Source organism: Catharus ustulatus, chromosome 3, assembly GCF_009819885.2.
Source record: "Catharus ustulatus isolate bCatUst1 chromosome 3, bCatUst1.pri.v2, whole genome shotgun sequence".
Lineage (NCBI taxonomy): Eukaryota > Metazoa > Chordata > Aves > Passeriformes > Turdidae > Catharus > Catharus ustulatus.
In genome coordinates this window covers 10,102,678-10,125,898 of record NC_046223.1, presented here as the reverse complement: position 1 = coordinate 10,125,898, position 23,221 = coordinate 10,102,678, and positions in this window count along the sequence as shown.

Below are 23,221 nucleotides of genomic sequence, written 5' to 3'. Positions count from 1 at the left end.
ATAATTTGGAGAAAGAGGGTTTACATTCTCCATTTCATAGAGAGGGTCCTGCCTTTCTTAGCAGACACCTGTCCTCTGAACTAGGACAGAATTAAAATTTTGAACATGTTTTAATACAAATGTAATGGATTTTTTTTTTCTCATGAGCTGCTATTTAAAGCCCAGATTATAATAAATATTTGTAAATATTTAAAAATAAAATAATAATTACTTAAAATGACTTTCTAATGAGTACTACATGTCCAACAAATGTTGAGCTACATGATGTGATCTCAGTTTAGGATTCATGAACTCAGAGGCAGTAACAGCAAGCAGTGAGAGTGCTGTGAATAATCCCTCTGTTAAGAACCTTCAATATGAGTTGATTAAAAGTAGTAAGTAAAGAGGTTGCACCAAGAGACAGTATTCTCCCCTCACTAAGACTATAGAAATGAGTAATGACAGTGATATGGATGGAGAACTGTAGTTCGATATTCCTTACTTTGTATGTCTATGGTTGGTACAACTGGAAGTTGAGACTCTGATGATAATGAGAAGAAAAAGCAAACATTTAAACCAAAAGATCAGCTAACACCCTGTTTTCTGTTCTAGACAGGGTGATAACATCTTTTGGGAGAAACAGAATAGTTCAAGAATAAGAGTCTGAATACAAGAGGTCCAGTAGCTTACTACTGGCCTCCCATCAAGTCTAAGCTATATTTTGTCATGCCATGGAGTGGCAGACATGTCCCAATCCCAAAACAGCAGTAGTTTGAGCAAGGACTGAGTAAAACACTTGATACATCCCTTCAGAGGAAAAGGAAACTGCAAACATTATTACTACTTTGCTTACAGTAATTTCACAACTCTAAGACGCACCTATTTGACTAAATTTTTCCCCCGAACCCGGAAGTGCGCCTTACAGTCCAGTGCGCCTTATATAATGGACAAAGTTGCGAAATTTGCCAAACCGGAAGTGTGAGCCGCAATGGAGGGGGCAGTACTGCGGGAGAGCTGAGTCGCAATGGGGGAGCAGGAGTAGGTGGCCATGGCCGACAGGAGCCGCGCGGGGAAAGAGGGAGTTGGCACCGGCTACGCCCCTGGCGCAGGCAGAACAAGAAGCCGGGCAGCGCCACCCCGGGCATGGGGACGGGGAGAATGAGAAGCCGGGCGGTGCCGGCCCGGGCGCGGGGAGAATGAGAAGTGTGATCCCGGAACAGCCCTGAGCAGAGCCCGTCCGGCGGCGGCATCGGAGCAGCGATGGTGCAGCCCCTGCGGCGGTGGCAAAGTGGTGGCGGCGCATCTTGGGCGGCCATGGGAAAGCGACGGCGCAGCCCCTGCGGACATGGGAAAGTGGCGGCGGCGGTGGCATAGCCCTTGCGGCCACGAGAAAGCAGCGGCGCCGGTAGCTCGCCCCTGTGGCCACAGCAAAGCAGTAGCGGTGGTGCAGCCCCTATGGCCTCGGCAAAGCAGCGAGAAGCTGCACAGCCGCCACGGGAAAGTGGTGAGAAACAGCGTAGTCACGGGAAAGCAGGGAGAAGCAATGTGGCCGCCTCCACTACAGCGGGAAAGCGGGGAGAAGTGGCGTGGCCGTTGCTGCGGGAAAGCAGCAAGAAGCAGTGCAGCCGCGGGGAAGCGGGGAGAAGCGCTGCCGCCGCCGCCAGTCGGGGGGAAACCAGGATGCAGTGTGGCCATGCGGTGGGAGCTGGGAGCTGTGAGCCATGCCAGCAGGGGCAGGCCAGGGGCAGGTGGGAGTGCCAGGGCCCGTTGCATGGGGAGGGCGCCTGGGGCTGCGTTTAAAGGCTACACAGATCTTTGAAAAATGTTTGCAAATTGAGTACCTGCCAGTAATTTGTTACTTTGTTGCATGCCGCATGGCTCCTCGCTGCAAAAAAAAAGTGCGCCTTATAGTCCGATGTGCCTCATATGATCTACAAAGTTGCGAAATTTGCCAACTCCTGGGGGGTGCGCCTTATAGTCCGGTGAGCCTTATGGTCGTGAAATTACTGTAAATGTGTTTATTATCAGTAGTACTCTTCAAAGTCATCCACCATTTAGCTAAATCTGTGTTCTATGTCATGAGAGCAAACGGTATTTCAAACGTAGTTATTGATTGAACACTGTAAAATATACCTCTTTATCTAGGTAAAATCTTCATGTGCAAACAAGCACACCATTCTAGAGGCCCTCACCTTACTATTTCACGTCTGGGTTGCTTATATGAACTAACCCTATGTACACTGTCTGCCAAAAAGAAACCAAAACCACATTTTCATTTCTTTTGTTTCATCTTAGTTGCAAGTGTTCTGTACAGAACACTGAAAGAATTATGGCCACATACTCGTGACAGCTGGAGGAAAGCATCGTGTTTGGATACAAATGAAAAGTGTGGTAAGGTCCACAACACACCTTCAAAGGGTGCCAGAGTCAATTACTTCCAAGCCTCTATAACAGCTTCTAGCAAGACAATGAGAAAGTAACATATTTAATCTACTTAAAGCTAGACTGGACAAAGCACTGGAGAATATTCTGTACAGGGAAGAAGCTCTTGCTTGGCAAGGGCAGTAATGAGATGATGTAATGCAAAAGAACCTTTATGTCTCTGATTTTTATGATTCTCTGATAGACATGCACAAATGACGTGTCTGAGAAACAACTGTGAACATTTCTTTGGATTTGTGATGAAGTTAATTGCATAGAACAGGTACATAGAAACTGAAGTAAAGGTAAAACAATTAAAATTACAGTAATTTCATGATTATAAGCCACACTGAGTATAAGCTGCACTTCCGGGGTGTCGGCAACACTGAGGTCTTTGTCCACGTATAAGCCGCACCGGATTGTTAGCCGCACTTTCATTTGCAGGGAGGATCCGCGTGCAACTTTCACAAAGTTGCCAATTAGTAACAGAATCGCAGGATCACGGGGTTTACTAGCTCGGCCCTGCTCGGGGCGGTTACCAGGGAGCAGCCCCAGCCCCACTCGCCGCTGCTGCCAGGAGGCAGGGGAGCGGCGTGCCCGGCCAGTGCCACTGAGAGGAGGGGGAGGGGCGTCCCTGGCTGCTGCTGCCAGGAAGAGGGAGAAGGGCATGCCCGTCCGGTGCCACTGGGAAGAGGGAGAGGGGCTTGCCTGACCGGTGCCGCCGTGAAGCTGGAGAGGGTCATCCCTGGCTGCTGCTGTTTGGAAGAGGGAGAGGGGCGTGCCCGGTTGCTGTCACCGCCATGCCCTGTGGGGCCAGGCACCACTGCTGTTGCGCCGTCACTGCCCCACCTCCCGGGGCCGGGCAGGCTCCGGTTTGGCTCGGGGCTGCTGCTGGCTCAGACTTCTGGGTTGGGAAATTTCCAAAATTTGTTCATATATAAGCCGCTCCTGAATATAAGCCGCACTTTCAGTTTGGGAGCAAAATTTTAGTCAAAATGGTGCGACTTATAATGGTGAAATTACTGTACTACCCCTATTTGAGAATTGGGGTGGCATTTCTAGAAAAAATTCTTGAATTATAATGCCTTTACATATGCCATTCTTGGTGGGATAAATAGGAAAGAATCACACAGAGATCCCAATATTTGGGGTCATTATTTGGGGTCATACTTTCCAATGGGGCAGCAAAAACATAATCCATCATGACCCCTTTACCTTTAATAAACACCTGAAACTTCAGATAAGTCATCCCAACAACGTGTTGGAGTGGAGGGGCCAGCCCAGAGGGGCAGCAGAGGGGATGCTACTCAGGGATGTGACTCACTATGTTGAGGGCAGTGCAATGACTCACACCTTTCTAAGTTGGTCATAGATCTAAGAAGTTTGTTGAACCAGTGGCTATGTATAGAGGTATGGGATCTGTCAAAGTAAATGCCAAAGTTCATGAGATGATTTTGAGAATTTGACCTGTCAGTCTACTTTGCTTCACAGTGTAAGCCAACCTTTGACTCTGGTGGGCCTTATACCTGACCTCTACATGGTCTGACAGCAGCTGAAATTTTTGCTAAACGTTTCTTGAAGTTTGATGTGTTTCTGGAAGGAGTGGTAATGTATACAAGCTGGCAATAAGCTTTTGGGGTGGCTAGGTCACTCAAAGGCTTCTTACTGAGTAATAATATTTTGCACCACATATTGCTGCCTCACATAACTATTAGTATTAGTGACAAGAAACCACATCATTACATGTGGTCATCTGCAAACCTCAACTAAGATCTCTAGGAGGAGGAAGCTGCTGCTCAAAGAAGTATCAATGAGCTCTTGCTGAATAATTTCACTCCTTTAAAATGCATCATGTCTGCTTTCTGCGGTCAAGAATTCTCTTATTTCTTTACAGTATGCAAAAAGGGGTTTGGTTAGTGGTTTGTGTTTGTTGAAAGGATGTGATTAGTTTATGACTACTGGATGTTCAGAGACATTCACATGTGATTGAAATACCCACTGTCTCCTCAGTATCACCATGAATGTAAGTACAATAAGCCAGCTCCCACAATTAAAAGTGATAGAGTGGAAAGACATTGTTAAACCAGGACAAAAATGTAAAAACCTATTAAGGAATCCTTCACAATTACTTTGTGGAAAAAAAAGAGTATCAGAATTGTCAGAAATGTTGGTGAACTTTTTTAAAAATCAAAATAATAACTGATGTAAAGACAAAAAATAGGAACTCCAATTTTGTGCCCTTCCTGATTCTTCATTTTTCTTAGGTACAAAACTTATCTTAAAGATGATTCAACATATACAGAAAAAATATTTTTTAAATCCACTAGTTATAACCTGTAATCACTTGATGTTATAGAATGTTATTTTAATGTCATGATAACTTTGTCGAGTTTTAGAGAACACACTTCAAGGACCAATCTGTTTAGAAATTTCAAACAGGAATTTCCCTAGCTCTCTATACTTGATATATATTCTCTTTATGATACTTCCCCTGAAATCCTGACTAGTTAAAGCAAACTCACTCTGACAGAAGGACTTTTGAAGTAGTTATTTTAATCTTAAGGTTTACATACCTGTCAGAGGGATGGTACGTTCATAGCCTTTACTATTGTTCACAGGTTCTTTTTTCCAAAGTCTACGCGTAGGTCTCAAGGGTTCTTGCTCCTCAAGGCAAATTACCTCTGAGTGTTTAGGTTCACCTCCAGCTCTGTATTTTTTTACTTTTCATATGCCTCTTTGTTTGTGGTTTTTCTTCCTCTCTTTTCCTTATTTTCAACTCCTGACCAGGACCCTTAAAGGAAAGAAGAAAGACTCTTAGATATCGTGGTGATGGGTGACCTTATAAAAACACAGATAAAGAGACAGGGGTATTGTTATGTTTCCTTCACACTGTTTGACTGTGCTACAATTGGATGAAAACATTTGTTCTACAAATAAAAGAAAACCTTTCAAAATTACTTTGGCCTCAGTCTTGCTCCGAGTCATGCAGCTGAGGATAGAACCTGCGTCCTCATGGACCCTTCACCTAGTCAAAAACTGAGGACAAACTAGTTAATGGAGAGATGTTATAGAGCTGATTGATTGATTTTTCCATACAATAGGTGGTACAGTGCAAAGATTAGGAACTTTGGTCTAGGTAAATTGTTAGGGGGGGTTTAAAACTACAACTCCACTCTTTACTCTCTCTAGACCTTGAATGTAGACTTTGCCTACTGTGATTACAATTCAAAGTGTTTTTAGTGCTTTAGTTGGAACTGTATTGTGACAGTAAAAAGAAGAGTTTTCATAAAATAATAGAAAAATAGCAAGAATTTGTTAAAAAGAAAAAAACTGCATTTAAGCTTTATGTTATGTTTATGTTATGTTTAAAATATATTTAAAATTTATCAGTTTAAAATATGTTAAGCAAAGATGTTTAAATCGAACATCAATTGTAATGATACAAGTATTTTCTGATTTGAGGCTCTGATGTAGCACAAAAACCTCAAAGATTATGTAACAACCTATGAGTCCTTTCTCTCAATTCTTTCAAGATATCTTTTAAAATCTCTCATATGTAAACAACTTTTGTTCAAATGAAGATGATTTTTAGCAGGTACACTTCTTCTTTATGGTTTTAAAGACCCCTTTCAAATCAGCAAATTTGTAAAAATCATTATTTTCCTGAGGGCAAAACCAGACTACTGCAGCTCTTGGGCTTTGGGAAGCAATTCATTGGCCCTGCCCACTCAGGCTCTGGGAGAGGAAAGCAGCAGAGAAGCCACAAAAAGGGATCAAGTGACAGAGTTTGTGACAACCTTGAGAGGAAAAATGGAGGAAGAGGGAAAAAGGTTGAAGAAAAAAAGAAAAGAAGCAGAAGTAATAGGCCAAGCCTATATTCTTGGTGAAAAATCCAGACAGTCCAACACAGAAGAAATGCAGCAGGGCTATTCTGCAATGTCTGGAGGTAAGAGATGAGCCAAGTAACAGCCTTGTGAAACACAACTAGAAACTCAGCCACAGACGGCATTGATTTTTCTTTTTTCCACCCTCTATCCCTCTGGCACAGATGAAGATATATGTGTTTAGATCAACACATGCCCTTATTGAGTCTTGAGCACAGAAGAGTCTGAATCAAGCATTTTTTGCACAGTCCACAGGACTCCTGTGAGAAATCTGGGCAGATTACTAGGATAAACTGAGTCTCAGCCTCTGCCCATAATCTATAAGACAATTCAACCCCATTGCACTAGGTGGTTAAAAAAAAATTAAAAAATGATCCAACAGACTTGCAACAAATCTTTCTAACCACTAGGTTAACACTGTGTGTGCTGTTTGTATGACAGATCATGACGGGAGGTGACAGACTTTCAGACCTTGGCTGAGAAGTAAGATCAGCTGGAGGTAGATGATTTCTGTCAATAGGTGAGCTTCATGCAGCCTAAAGAGTGATGACCTGAAGCTATAGAGGGATTTTTATTCTATTTCTGTGTGTATATGTTCAGGTATTTTTTTAATCCACAAAGTAGTAGAAGTAGGTAGCAGTTTTTAACAGTGTGAACTACAAATGCCTCTGATTTGCTGGAAGAGATGGAGAAACTGATTCTGTGGAGTTTGGACAGTGGAAAGACTATGGCTCAAGATACAGTGTTCTCCCTGACCTAGCTCTGTCCTCATCTTTCATCTTATACACACTACATCGACCCCTGCCTTTGCTCCACAAACAGTGCCAGTCTCCACAGCCCATTTATCAAACCTTCCAGCGAGCTCCGCCTGTGTCACGCCAGCCCCTGGGCATGGGATGATTTCCCTGCAAAAATCCACAAGGTCAGTGGCTATATTATCTCGCTTTACATCCCTCCTTAAAACTAACCCATTATGTGACCCCTGGGCAGTGCAGGATGCTAGCAAAGCTGCTGGTGGGCTGAGGTGGCTGCTGAGGACACCAGCTGAGCTCTGCTGCCATCCCTTGGGTTTTCACACTTCTTCAGTGCTCACCAGTGCTCACTTTTGGGTGTCTGCACTGCTTTGTGGACAGCAGAAGCTGGTGAATGGTAGCTCTGTGGAAGTTTCTCAACTACATTTCCCTTCGCTGCAACAGGGTGATTCCTGGTTTACTGGTGCAGTAGCAAAAAGGAGAGTCAGAGCCATTACACCACTCCATTGACACCCTTGCTATTACAAGGACTTTTCCTCTGTCTAGCTGGTTGCTTCTATTCTTTTAGGCTGTCACAGCCCTGCTTGTCTTACAGCACCTTCTGAGTCCAACAAATGCCAATTTCAATTCAATGAGCAGAGTGCAGAAAGAAAGAGGCCTATGGATAAGGTTCACTATACACAAAAATTAGCTTCCCCCCACAAATCTAGCAGATAGTGAATGACTCATCTGGAAGGCTTGGGCTCAACTGATGACACATGAAGACTAAATTATATTAAGGTTAATAAACTTGAGTATGATGATTTATACTTGACAGAATGTAGCACTTTATAGCAGCTGGGACAACATTCACTCCTTTTCATTCCTTTCCTGAGACAATCTACATTAAAAAAAAGAAGTCTAACAAAAAGAGCTGTTGACAAGCATACAAAATAGAGTATAAATACTACCTACTATCCATAGCTACACCCAGGAGACCCTCACAGTGTGTTTGAATTATCTCCTGCTCTTTATTCACTGTAATAAGTGAAACGTTCCCTTAAACCAAAAGTGCAACTGAACTTGTGGGAAGACAGCCTTTGTATACCTGTTGCTGAAGCCAGAGTGCCAGCTTCTTCCATGTGTTAAACATGCACCTTTGAACAGTTCAGAAATACTGTCAAATCTTAAAAACAAAGTGAGCGTTTAAAATCCTGTCTATAAATGTAACATATTCCAAGAGATAATTAATTGCTACTGCTATTTATTGAAGGAAAGAGCCAAGCACCATGTGTTTGTGCTATTCATGTCTGAAATAAACATCTGATCTTGTTGTTGTTGATGAGAAAATGCTTAGGAAAGGGCATCAGAGCACTTTTCAGCATGGTTGACAATATGGCTCCCTATTTGTCTGCTCTTTTACCTGCTACCTGCTGAAACTCAGCACACTTTCTGCATAGAACCACTCAAGTCCTGCCTGCCTCTAGAACAAATACTCTTTTCTAAAGATTATATTACGACTGCATCTTCTCACCCCCTTTTGTGTATGTATGAGAAGAAAAATGAAACAAAGATGTTTTCTCAGGGGAATATTTCTGCATTTACTGGGTTGAAGACTGCTCAGAAAAAACCCCAAACCACACAGAATTTACATGGATAAGAAACAGGCACTCCTGTCACATGCACCATGGACACTGCCCTCAAACACCCGTTCTGATTTGCTGCCACTGTTTTCCAACATTTCAACAACCTCCTTTTTCCTGGTTAGTGTTCAGGAAGTACAGCATTAAGTCCTCCTGTTTGTAGCACCAATGACTCTACTAGAATGAGTCCACAATATGAACTAAATCCCATCTATTTTTTTTTCAAAGCATCAAAATCCTAACTTCCATCTTTCAAAATATCAGCTCAGATATACAGAAGATGAATAGATATCTTCAGGCAGTTTTGAACAGCAGTCGCTCTGACCTTTGGACTCTCTTCCCTCACAACAGGAACAACCAAAGGCAAACACTAAGGGCAGCAGCCAATGATTCAGGATGTCCTCTAGCAGAAATCTTGCACTCTGTAAACAAATGACATTATTAACATGCCCAGTAGAGGCTTGATTTTGGCTTTTTCTCTTTCTTATTTGAATTAATTTCCAAATAAGACCATTTATGACCTTTATCTGAAGCAGCATTATGCAAGCCAATACTTTGTGGGCCAGTGTCTGTATTGTAGGGTAGAAGACACCAGGAGCTAAAAGAAATAAAATAGGTTTCTGCTCCAAAACGAAGTAAACCAGGAAATGCCTTTAGACAAATAAATCACAATTTCATGTCAGCTGCAATAAGGGAATGGTGGAGTTTCCATGACAGGGAAAGAGGTCCTCCATGAAGTCAGAAAATCTCTAGATCTGGCTTACCCGGAGCAGGTCTCTGCCACTGCTTTTCCTGGTGACACTGAGATGCAATGATGCAGCAGTTGTTACATAGGCCAGAAAGACTCTAAAGAGCTTACTCCAAACAGTAGTGAATGCCACAAAAGTGACTGTCAGCTTCAGCACGACTTAAATCTGTCCTGGACTGTTCACAATGATGTGATTTCTGTTTCCTCTCTGTGATAGTCAACCATGACATAGGGAGACTGGGAACACCATTCTGCACACAGGACATCCAACACCATGGTCGTCCCAAACTTCTAAAAAACACATTGAATTTAATGGAAATACAATACTAGATAAGGACAAGCGTCATTCAAGCTTAGCCTCTTATGGCCAGAAAAAAGCTTCAAAGTGCAACTCTGCCATTCGTAGTTATTGGCTACTTGTCCCTCCCAAGCCCAGCTACCAGATACTGAAGGTTAGATGCAGTGCATTGCTAATGACCTTGACATTGCTCTTCCTGCTGTAGCATGGACTACTGCTATAAATTTGGTTATCTCTCTCTAAAATTTGATTTGTTCTCTGTTGAATAGAAGCACGAATTTCCCAGCTGAGTTACACATTACAGGAAAAAGTGTTCCCTTTTGGGTTTTTCAGTCTGCCATATTTCAGTTTGCTTGACTCTCCACTTCTTTTGTGCTGCTTTCACATCCCTTTTTACTTGCTCTAGTCTGAGGAAAAAACATTTCATTCTTTTCGATCAGCCATTAATTATTCTCCCTACTCTACCCAGAAACTATTGTAACTCCCCAGTATCCTTGCAGAGCCATAGTGCTCTCAGTTACCAATAGCAATACAATCTGTGGATCTGTGCAACTCTGATTTATGTATTTCTGTATAACTTATTTCTCAGTCATACTCAGCTTTAACACAGTTCCTTTTCTCATTCCAGTATTTAGATGCTCAACTAGATTGAAAAGGTGTGATATTCATAGGAAAAATATCTTCAATTTCTACAAGGCCTTGGTGATAAGAATTACTCAGAATTACTCAGATACCTCATTGTCCAGCTATGTTTAAACAAAAAGACTTCAATATTTCCAAACCATCCAAGGACATCTGAGCTTTCAAATTCTATTGAGCATATCCATAGGTGTTTTATTGGAACAGACACAGGATCTGGCAGGATCAAGCCCTGAATGGACAAAGAAATAAAAGCCCATACAAGGAAACATGGAATAATTATAAAGCTTCAAATGAAAAATGTTTTGGTTTTTTTTTTCCATAAGGACTATTTTATTCTTAAAGATGAGAAAATGACATGATAAACACCTGACATCTAGTAATAAATGACAAAAGTTATTTTTTCCCTATTTGATCCCAGCATTATTTGGTTCTTTGCTGATAGAATGTTTCGCTCCACAGGAGAAAGAAGAAATGCCTAAAAGACGATACTTAAATTACAACCTGTGTGTGATACTTTCTGCCCACATGTCACTGGTAAAAAACAGTCTATCAGGACACAAGCAATGGTAGACACTTAAGCACAATAAATAGTAGGCAGAATAAAATAAATCCTTTGAGGTAGGACACTGGACATGGGAGGTCTATTTGAAAGTCAAGCAGATCCCCATGACCAAGAACAGGGAGAGCAAATCCCTGAAAGCTTCTGTTTGTGGTGTTTAGTCCATGCCATGCTCTAGGTTTTTCTCAGAGCAACTGTAGAAGTTGCTGCTGTGCTAGAGCTCAGAGTTTCCTAAAAGCAGGCCAGAAGGGTTCACATGTGGCAGCTGAATCAGCGTATCAGCTTTTGTAATGCTGTTTTAACTAAAAGAAGATGCAGGGGTGAGGTATTGTGCTTGTGGGAAGGAAGGGGGTGTTGAGGGGAGGAAAGAAAAAGGAAAAAACCCCAACATTTTAACTAGAAGCCCTGTCTCTACCTTCTCACTTACTGACTTAAATACACAGGTTACTATAGCTGAGGGATATTAAATGTGAATCCTACACAGTACATTTTTAGGAGATATAAAAATCCAATGTACTGTAAAATTTATAGCTTCCTCTCCCTCCCCCAAAAAAGAAATAGAAAAAAATCTATTGGTAGAATATATAAATTTTTCTGAGACTCTAAAATATATCATAAAACCACTCTGTCACAGATACAGTTGGTGTTACAATAGGTATTTCTATAATGAAGATTTGTAATAATTTGGGTTTTGTACATTGGGTGGCAATACTGCAGTGCTTTAGGCAATACGCCTGTAATGTCCAACACAACAGAATACCTGTTGGGTCTCATTTCAGGTATATAAATTATATATAATCTGAACAAACACGAATGGTGGGACCCATATATAAACAGTCTTAATATTTCAACACCTACATTTCTTTATGAACCTAGGTGGTTAGAAAGGTGGTTGCAAATGATTATTTCTCTACCAAGTTCACATGGAGTAGTTTGCTCAGTTTAATAATAGTCTATCTTGTTCAGGCTGAACAAACTGGTCCCTGTGGGGGGAAAAAAATCAGGAGGGGCAGTAATAAATCAATAGCCCAGATGTAATCTTAGGTGTCTAGAATGCAGAGAGGTATCTTGGAGCATAATGGTACTGGTTGTCTATTGTCATTCAGACACAAACTGCATCAGAAAAGGGCTTGTGGGAGCCTGATAAGAGTTGGTCAAAGTGGGCCATAAATCAAATGTAGGCAGTATTCTGCTGATTTCACACACACAGACTCACAAGAAGAAAAAGAGGAAAAAAAAAAAAGAAAAAAAAACATAGAAAAAAGAAGGCGATAGATCTGCAATTTACTGCTTATCACATCTGCTAGAAGTTTCATAATACAAAAGCCTGACCTCCACTGAATAAACACCCTAGTTAACTACCTGTTTCTGCTTGAAAATATGGCACTTCCATCTCCAAAAGCTTTAAAATGGAGCTACAAAAATGATGTGACATCTTCAGGTTAGCAAGTTCCTCTTGGTTGCTAGCAGTTGAGTAGCTGTCACTTCAGTTACTAGTAGCCACTTCAGATGCACAGTGTTTATTGAAAAGAACTGGATACTTAGTCAAAGACGCTAATAGCTTTTGGGGAAAAAGTAGTTCAGAGAACAAGGATTATGCAAAGAGCAATGTGCATGGCTCTTTTACTTACAATTACTTCCTGCTTCTGCCTAAAGACAAAATAAAATGTAGCAATAACATTGATTAGAGAGATGTGTCTATGCTGGGATTCCAGCCACATCAGCAGCCACAGGTGATTGACGCTATTAATTTCTTCAGTCCTTTGTAAGGGTTTTTCTGGACAGTTTTACCCTTGATTTGGATTCATATTCAAGGCTCTGAGAATTTCATTAAGTGTTGCATATTCATTATTTGAAGACCAAACACTTTAGGCCGTTTTCCCAATTTTTGCATGGATTACCAGATCAAGATAATTTGTATCTGGCATTTAATCTATTTTTAGTTACACCTTACTGAGTACTTGCTGCAGATAATACCTATTGTTAAAGTTAAGCTCCTGTATTTTGAACAAATTGGGAGGGACTCAATTGCTGCATTACAGGAAAGATCCCAATTATATGAATTGCAAGCTATCCCTTAGCAAATCCACAAGCCTCACAAATGTTAAGCCACAGAGGACAAATCCACTCTCTGCCTTAGTATCATACAGTGGGCACAAGAGTATGAGATTAAAGTCAAGTACCAAAATTAAGAGGAGTTTTTCCCAAGGTGTTCACACCTCATCTTGCCTACACTGGTTCATCAGATTCCCAGTCCATTGGAGTAAAGGTTGCCTTGGAAAGACAAAAGGGTCAATCATTGCTTGCAAAAATGAACTGAACACTAAAAAGACAGTGAAAAGTAGTTTGAAATGTTTACTGTCTGGATTTTTGTTACAGAAACTTTACGATTCTCTGGAAGAAATCTGGCCTTGTAAGTTCAAAGTCCAACCAGTGAGTGCACAGGTAAACACAGAAAGGGGGAAGGAGTGGGACATCTGGTAGGCCACCCATGGCGGGGACCCTTTGCATGATAAAATACCCACACATATAACAGTACAGGGTGTACATAGGATGGCCCCAGCATAGTAGTTCCCTCCTCAGCAAAAGGGACTTTATACTGCCCCCAGACACCTCACAGGGTCAAGCTTTACTTTTCCTTGCTCAGCTGCAGTTACTTTGGTATATTATCATGTTCAGCAGCAGCTGTTAGTGAAGAAACAAGGAGGGTACAACCTATTTAGCAACCATTCCTCACAACCTGAAAGTAGAAAAAATTAAAACATCTTGAATTTGGATCCTAGTACAAGTTCTCTGCATGGTCTACTTGCCTCTGCTGAGCAGCCTTCACAGCCAGAGAGGACAAGGGTTATCAATTTATCAATTTTCAATTTTCAAGCCCTAGTAGTCAGACGAATGGGCTGAAAAATTCCTTTCCCAAAACAACCAGGATATGCTAATTTTGGCAATTCCCTGGTATCTTCAGCTGGAGTCTGTTTTTCGCTAGAACAAGACCTTGACTGCATTTTACTATTCAGCAGTTTGCACTGAACTAAAAGAAAATAAAAATCTACAAGCCATATGGAGGAAATACAGATTAATCCGTGTAGGAAGCTCATGTTATACGTACGTGTTTGTTAGGAAAAACGCTGAATTAGAAATACTGCCTAGCAGAAACAGCTGACTCATGCTGCTACAGATCAAATTGAGTAAAAAATAATTCGAGGCTAAAGGAAATATGTCATTTTCCCAGTCTTAAGCCAAGAAATATCTACTATCATGAGTTTGTGCTAATATAAGAAATGTATTACCACAAACCCATGTCCTGCATAAAACCTCCCTTGAAAGTTAGTTTCTCTGAAAATCTCACTGAGGTTTTGTGTTGGTTTGGGAATGCTACCTTATAGGAATTCAGCAGACGTCCTACATGGAGCTGCCTGGGTTTGTGCCCTTATGTCCTACAGTAGATTTTGAGGCAAAATAAGGAGAAAGAGTGATCAAGAGGTGGAATGATTGTGAAACACAGAGCAGCTCACAAAAGGGAGCTTCAAGAGAGCTCTTCCCAGGAGGAAGGAAAGGATAATTAGAGTTTAGTGAGAGTCACTCTCTTCCCTTTCAACACAACTCATAAGGGATATGTGTTGATTACCAAATGAAAGAGGATAATGCATTGCTGAGAGACTGTACTGTGCAAATATTCATTTGAAAATGTTTACACTACAAATTTAGCTAATTTCCTGCATATCTATGCACAGATGGTAATTTTCTCAGATTCAAGTCTGGTTGAGAAGAGGGAGAAATGCTCACAGGAGTGCCAGCAAATTCAGAAGGATCTCTACCTAGCAGTAGCACAAACATTTTGTTTTCTTCCTTTTCCTCCAGCTTTAATTTTGTAAAATATTAATCTCCTTTGCACACTTAAAGTTTTATAATGGCTATGCAAAATTACAGGCAATCGCAAAATATTTTCTAGCAAAAGACTCTAAAGCAAATTTGACACATTAAGAAATTATGAAAAATTGAACTTTTGTCTTAATACTAAAAATTAAAATCTGCTTCTAATTACACATTCTTCCAATTAGTTACAAATTCCAAATAAAGCCATCCTGCAGTCTCAGTTACACCTAGGTTTTCCCCCTATTTCATCTTAAGTCCTAAGTCAGTGCTGAGATGTGCATGGGAAATATAAACTGTTGGATACTTTTCCTGGCAAAGTCAGACACATGCTGTAAACAGATTATTCTTACCAAATTACTAATTTAGGGCTAACTTGTTTAAGTTTTAATTATTCTGTAATTTGTTCTTCCTGTAGAACAAATTAGATCTGATCCTGTAGTTAACAGCTATAGCCTAATACACATCAAAAAATGACAGAGGTCACCTTTCCCTCACCAGTGCCAAGCACTATTCCCCCTTCTCCATTCAAATTACTGGAAAGATACCAATCATTCCAAAATGTACTGTAAATAATAGAGACATTTCATATCAAGAGAACTACTTGCTGAAAGTGCAGGTGCAGGACGTACTTTTAAGTTCTTCTGCATCACAATGAGACTTTTGCAGAGGGTATTGAAGGTTATGGCTACACAGAAGGAACACAACTCCAGAGGACAAGAATTTAGAGTGAACATCAGGGGAGTTGTCAGCAACCTTGACAGTAAAGCTCAATTCTGGTACATTTTAACTTTGATTATTCCCACCTTCCATCCCCGTTATTAAAAAGTCAAGAGTACTAAAGAGAGCAGAGTAAGAATAAGTATTAGTGTGGTAGACAAGGCATAGTCAAAGTCAGAAAAGGGCCTTGTCCCACGGTAATGAACTAGAGTTTCCACTCTGCACTCCTTAAGTATCCTTAAGTGCTCGTTTTAGGTCCTCCAGTGAAAACACTGGAAATACTGGAAGTAAAAGTTATCTCTATGTTAGGACAAATAGCCATATCAGTTGTGCTTTGGAGGTCTACACCATAATGCTTAGAAAGCCCTCAGATCTGTGCAGAAAGAATTTTCTTGAGTAGCAGACCTCATTTCCACCATGTAAGACATTTCACAGCTTGTCTCATTACAGCATTTGTAAAAACACTGTCTGAGAGCAGTGGTGCATAATTGAATTATTTAAGTTTTGCAGCAAATCACACTGATCTTGCACGCAGCTTCTTAATGCACTCTGAGTGAGCCCTAGGAGGCAAATCATACAGGCAAGGAGTGTAATGTAAACCAAGTTTTATCAGCCACAAAAAGCTACACTACCATATTTATTAAGTATCAGAGACAGTGCATTTAAATACATTTGATTTGGTAAGTAATAGCCAATATTGTGTCTATCTTTCTCAGGGTCAAACATTGTTGATTAAAAAAAACAAACAACCCAACAAAACCACCAAACATTAAAACCAAAAATAGCCATTCAGGTCCCCTCTATTTTGCAAACAGTGATTTTCAACAAATTACTATGTGTCACAAACTGCCTGCGACCCTCTAGCCTTAATACTTTGCAAAAAAGTAAAAATACATTAGTATGTTAGCATCCACTTGTTATCAGCACTAGCTCTGTGGTCTCCACTGCCCTTAACAGCCTGTGAAACACACAACATCCACAGCTCCCTCCCTGCCTTGCCCTCTATAAACAGCCCCCAAACACCCTCCTAATATTTTCTTTTTTTAGGCAGTTGCCTCTTGTACTGCTAACACAGAGCAGACCTTCAAAACCAAAACTATTTCTGACAGAGTTCCATTTTCAATATGGTATGAAATTGTAAAGGCGGCTTAGCAAAGCCTTTTTCTGTACCTCTGCCCTTTCCTTACCTCATTAATTAAATCTCAAGAAAAATCTAAGTACTGCTTCACATGTCATACATTCATGACATGAATCATCCTTTATCTTTGGGCAAGGAGATAAGTCCAAGTCCAGACAGACAATAACAATAAAAAGAAATTAAATATACCAAAGTACACAATGGGCAGACACTCACTGGTAAATATTTAATGCTGTGATAGCACAATTTGGGTATTTGCAAAATGCATCTGGTTTTCCTTTGTGGGAGTATGTCTCTTGCACTTTTCAGCTTTGATCTGCTATAAAATAAAAAAATAACTGGCAACTTCTCCTTGTGTTCCGAATACTGATGGAAGATGTAGTACAGTAAATTCAAGAATACAAGCCGCACTGATTGTAAGCCGCATCTCTGGGTGTTGGCAAATATTTCGTTTTTTGTCCATAAATAAGCCGCACCTGAATATAAGCCGCTCTGTCGTTCGCAGCGAGGACCCACGTGCAACAAAGTTGCCAAATAGTAACAGAACGGCGGCAGGGCGCGGTTTACTGGCTCAGCTAAGGCTGTGCAGGCTCGGTCCGCTAGGGGCTGCTGACGGGGCTAGGAAGCCCAGCCCTGCGCTGCTGCTCGGCAGGGCCACTGGGGGCCAGCCGCCGCTGCCACTGGGCTCGGTCACCACGGCCCAGCGCTGCCCTGTGGTGGCAGGTAGGGATGGAGCCACCCCCACGGCAGCGGGTGGGGACGGAGCCCCCCACCGCCTCCCAGAGCCACGGCAGGGGCTACCCGGGTCCCCCCTCTCCTCCCTGAGCCGCGGCAATGGCAGCGCGGGGCCCCCCCGTCTCTCTCCCGGGCTGTGGTAGAGGAGGGAAGGAGGGAGCTCTCCCGCCTCTCTCCCCGCCCCCCGTGCTGCCTGCAGGCAGCCAGGCTCCACCCGTGGTGCAACAGAGTAGCAATTTGTAACAATCGCAAAATGCCGACTTTGTAGCAGCTCGGTTCGGCGCTCTGGCTGGTACTTCTGAGGTTGTAAATGTCAGAAAATTATTCACATATTAACCACTCCTGAGTATTAGCCACATTTCTGGTTTAGGAGTAAAATCTTAGTCAAATTGGTGCGGCTTGTATTCTTGCAATTACTGTACTTAAAACTATCCCCCTAAAGCAACATAGTCTTGTAGCAATGAAGTCCAAGTCTCCCATTCTTTTCAGCAAAGGAGGGAACATAATTAACATGCCAGGACAGTATCAGGACAGTACATGGGATCCGATGGTGGTACAAAATACAATAAAGCAAAGATTTTGTCTGAGAATTTAAAAAAGCTTTCTATTACTTCTCACTCTCAAGATCACTGAATCCTGGTTCCCTTTCTCAGAATTCACTTGTTTCTTTTTATTTCCTTCTGCCATGCTGAGAAAGCGACCAAATAAAAATCTGGTGCCTGAGGAGTGAAGGAAAAACTAGCAGTAAAATTAACCAGAGTCATGTGGTGATTCTCACCAGATCTTCTTGATGGTGGGACACAGAGCTGTATTTGTGGAGATAAAAGGCTTTTCCTTCTCAGCAGATGAGAGTCTCTCACTGAGTATGCTCCAAGCTCCAGAGATGACTAATATGTACTATCACTTCTTTCTGCCCTCATCAGGCAGAAACTGCCATGAGTCTGAAATTCTGTCATTTATCCTTTGTTTAATTTTCCTTCCTCCTTCCTCTTCTTACTAGAAGAATCCGTTACATTACTACCCTTTTTTGGTTTTTGTTTGTTTGGTGGTTGTGGGGTAGTTTTTAAGCCCTTTCTATGAGCAGCTGCATAAATAGGATAATCAGATTGATACCTTTATACTGAAGAAAGGAACACTTTTCTTTCTTTTTCCAGATGGAAACTTCCTAACATTTTTCTCCTTAGATATCTACATAAACTCTTTCTGCTTTTTCCTTGGCTTGCCTTTTTTCACTTTTCTTTTTAAAACAAAACAAAACAAAACAAAACAAAAACCCTAGTTGTGAAATAAGGTAACACTACTTGCAAAAAAAATCAGTTACTACTACATGATTTTGAATGGATTGTACCTGGAATGGAGGCCACTAGACAAAGATTTAATACTATTATGGAGTACACAGCAAAAATAACAGTAGGTCTTCACTGCAGCATGACACAATAGATGTTTCAGAGGTATGAGCAAGTTTCCATTACAATCCAGATGTGTAATATATACAGAAAACAGCAATGGGAACCCAAAGGAAAAATGATGCCACTTATAGCTGTCCATGAAGAGATTATTTTCCTATAGAAGGAGCAATCAAACAGTTGTCCAACTACTTAAAACAAGAGATGTTCAGATCTTTCAGACAGCCAGATTTGATGAGATGCTGTTGAAACCGGCCTGGGAATCCAACAGTTTTACAGGCTATATTGGCTGGAACAGAATTTGCTTTTCATTACAAAAAAACTACTGCTTTGTATACCTCATCATCACCAGAAAAACTAAACTGAAGCAACCACACCACTGTTGATGCATAGACACTATATATAATTACTGAAAATGCAATTTTCTCATCTGGGTTTTGTTTTCATCTGCAGTTGTATTCTCACTTCATATATTAAGAACTACTCCTATCAAATACAAGGGGTACAGTATTTAGTGCTCAAATATTAAATATTTCAAACTTCTGAAGGTAAGTTCATTACCAAAGGAAAGTATAGACAAGGAGATGATAAAACAGTAATCATAAAATATGGTAATAATCTCTTCAATGGCATATCTTGCTGTTGTAATTAACTAGTAATACATTCCTCCCATGTTTCATAGGGAGTTTTACTGCCTTAATATATAACTGGAGCTCTTTAGCAGAATCAGCATAACTCAATCATCATCTCCCTTTTCCATCTACTGTGGTTGAGATTCATTTCTACAGACAAGTATTTTCAGCTTCTACAGATTCTACAGAATTCATCATGTTTTGATCAAGAAAATATCCAAACTATATCTCAACATTCAAGACTTAACTGTTGTGTCATTGATTCTGCCTGTTTCCTGATAGACAGCTTTGATATTGCACTGGGTCAAGTTTGGGAGCTAAATCTGTATTTTATCTTCTAAGCAACTATTAGACTGTACCAAAGCTGTCTTTTATATGCAATTCTACAAGACTCTCCCTTTCTCCTCTCTTCTTGTTTGTAAAAAATCTGATAACTGCTACTTTTTCTTTTTTTTTTTCTTTTTTTAAGTGAGCATGAGTAATCCATTCAGTGCCACTTTGTGAAAAATCTTCCTTAAAATATTCTATTTTTTCTGATTATTTATCAAGGGAACAAGTTTGGGTTATAAAAATCAGTTTCTGTAACAGAGGTTGTTTCAAGAAAGCCCACCATCAACAACTTCACAGATTAAGAAGACCCTGAATATTCATGAATTTTTTTTCCCTAAAAGAAAACACATGTCACTTAACAATTTAGGCAAATTCCATTTCTTTAAGTGCAAATCAATTTCCAGTGAAATTCTTCCCAGGGAGAAAGGAAAATTGGATCTGCAATGCTAAACTTCTTTAAGTCATGTTCCCTCCCAGTGATTTTGCTAGTCTTGATTTTCCAGTGCTCAGACAAAAGACATCTCATAAGATCAAGAAGTAATCACTCCAGAGAGTTTTCAAAAATTTACATCTAAACCCTTAAAATTCAAAGAAGCAAAATTAGCTAATCACAAGTGAAAATTATGTAGGAACATCCTATAAACTTGCTTACAGTAATTTCACAATTATAAGCCGCATTGAGTATAAGCCACACTTCTGGGTTTCAGAAACTTTTTGGTTTTTTGTCCATATATAAGCTGCACCTGATTATAAGCCGCATGTTACAATACAGAGTGTGATAAAAGGTATCTGTTCTATCACCATCTGTTGAGGGTGGGGACAGTGATCCTTATCTCAATGGCAGATAATCTGCTAATGGGCCATCCATTGAAACCAGGCAGGGCATTGTTCTTTATCTTTTCACATCCCATCCTTACTCCAGGGAGTCATTTTCTGCTAATGGCCATTGAGTCCCACTGTGTGACTGATAAAATTACTGCATCCCATAGAAAGTTGCTCCAGCCAGGGGGAAGAGCCCAACATTTCTTACCAAGATAAAAACAGAGGCTTTGGGACACTAAGGGAGCCCCTTTCTCCACTGGACTCCAGTGGAAAACCGGATTTCTCCACATCACCACTGGACCTCCAGAGGGAAACTGCACCTTGTACAGGAACACTGCTCCAACTGAGCCACATCTGTCACTGCAGGAGGATGCAGCCACCATTTAATGGGACTGCTACCAACACCCTGCCTCACGGGGTGTCAGGTTGTACTCTGACTTTGTCAGGGTTTGGAGTTTGTTTCTTTGTAGTACTGTATTTCTATTTTGATTTCCCTAGTAAAGAACTGTTATTCCTAATTTCCATATTTTTACCTGAAAGCCCCTTGATTTCCAAATTATAATAATTTGGAGAGAGGGGGTTTACATTCTCCATTTCAAAGAGAAGTTCCTGCCTTTCTCAGCAGACACCTGTCCTCTGAACTAAAACAGCAACTTTTTGTTCTTTGTCCATATATAAGCCGCACCTGATTATAAGCCGCACTTTGGGTTCGGACCAAAATTTTAGTCAAAATGGTGTGGCTTATAATTGCGAAATTACTGTAACTTTACCACAAATTGTACTGGGTAAGTATTCATAAGATCGGGACTTTGACTCGAAACTGACTTTATTTTGTAAACAACAAAGCTTATTTATTTTATAAATAGCCACAGTACCTATCAAGCAGATCAACTGACATTTCCCACTTTAAAACACCACTTTCAGACAAATGCAGTTACTCGGAAGGAAATTCTTCAAATTGATAGGTTTGTTTTACATTGATATTTGGGGGAGCTGGCAGCTTGATGTTGGAGTTGTTGATTTTATTTGTATTCAGAGAAATACTGAGATGAAAGCTGGGAATTATCATGTAAACTGGCTGGATCACCACCAATTAATTTTACCAAGTAAAAATTAATGAGAACTGAGACTGCAGACATCTCAAAATAAATGCACAGCTCTTCACATTACTTTGCTTTTCTCATGCTTAAAAGTATTCTTCCAACCACTTAACTTTTTCATGCTTTGAAATAAAAGCTTGAAATTTGTCAGCAGCTACTCTGGCATTGGATAAGTGCTTTTTGATACTTCATAAAAAGTTACCTAAAGTGGGTCACTTTATAAGCTATTAGGGAAAAATAATAAAATCAGTTCACACCTAATCAGAAAATATTTCTTTGACTTTAACAGCTAAAGTCTCTCCTGCCTGCATCTCCAGTGGGTTGGTTTCTGTCTGAAGCTGCAGAGACAAAGCAGGCCTTTTCTTAAAATTTCTTCTTTAGGTGCCAGGCAGGGAATTGAGAAAAGGAAAATGTCTCCTACAGTCTCAGGGGTCTCCTCCTCACTGTTCCTATTGTATCAGCTACCTGCACTTCAACTTCTTCACCAGTGAACAACGGTCCCATAAATAACAGCCACTTGCTCTACATAATCCTGATTTATTCCCAGACAGTCTATGGTGTACCCTGAATCCAGCCAGTATGGAAGAAATATTATCACTCTAAGAGAGGATTACAGAGCAGGCATGCTAGAAAAGTTAAATTAACTACACCATATTGACAAAGGTACTACATTTGATATCATTTTTGGCATGTAGTTATCGAAATACTTTTAGAAAGTGTAAAATGGTTATGTAAATGTTTAATTGTACATCTTTAAGAATACTAAATAAACTTTGTGAGACAGCACAATCTTCTATATTAAAAAAAAACAAAACGATACGCTGTTTTCGATTTTTCATTTCAAAAGTTTTCACTAGTTAAATTCTGCTCTTATTTCAGCATCTAAAATTTCCACTTACTTTGGGGAGAGCAGACTTATGTCAATTATGCATATTTTGAAAATACATAAAGGATGAGAGAGAACAGTGCAAGCCCCATTATACTCAAGTTCTGGGCCAGCAGGAAAGGGCCAAAAGTCCAAATATGCCTTGAAATAAACTATAAGATTCACCGAGATGTGAAACACACAAGACAGAAGATGTGAAACCCACAATTTTCACTAGTTAGACTGCAAAAGATCAAGGCTGATAAAAGTGATCTCATTTTCTCATGAAAGAAGCCTTAAACTTCTTCAAGAATGAATTTCAGATTTTCACATCCACTGGAAAGCAGACATCTAAAAGTCTTCGACTGAATGATTCAGTATCACAGACTACAAGTCAGTAACCTCTGTGACTATTTAAAAGAAAAGGAACAAGAAAAATTTTTCCCAAGAGTCATATCCCAAAATTATGCATCTGGTGGATAAACCCCGACAAGAAGTGACATGCAAAAGTGACAAAGCAAAACTGAAAACACTCGCATATACAATGTTTTAGAAAAAAATCTTCTCAGAAATTTTCCATGTAGATTAAATTCAGCACTTGGAGAACTTTCAGCCTGTGTCTTGAACAACAGAATTTTCAACCTCCATTTGCTTTGTTTGCCATTTAGGAGTGCATCCTTACAAGATGAAACAGA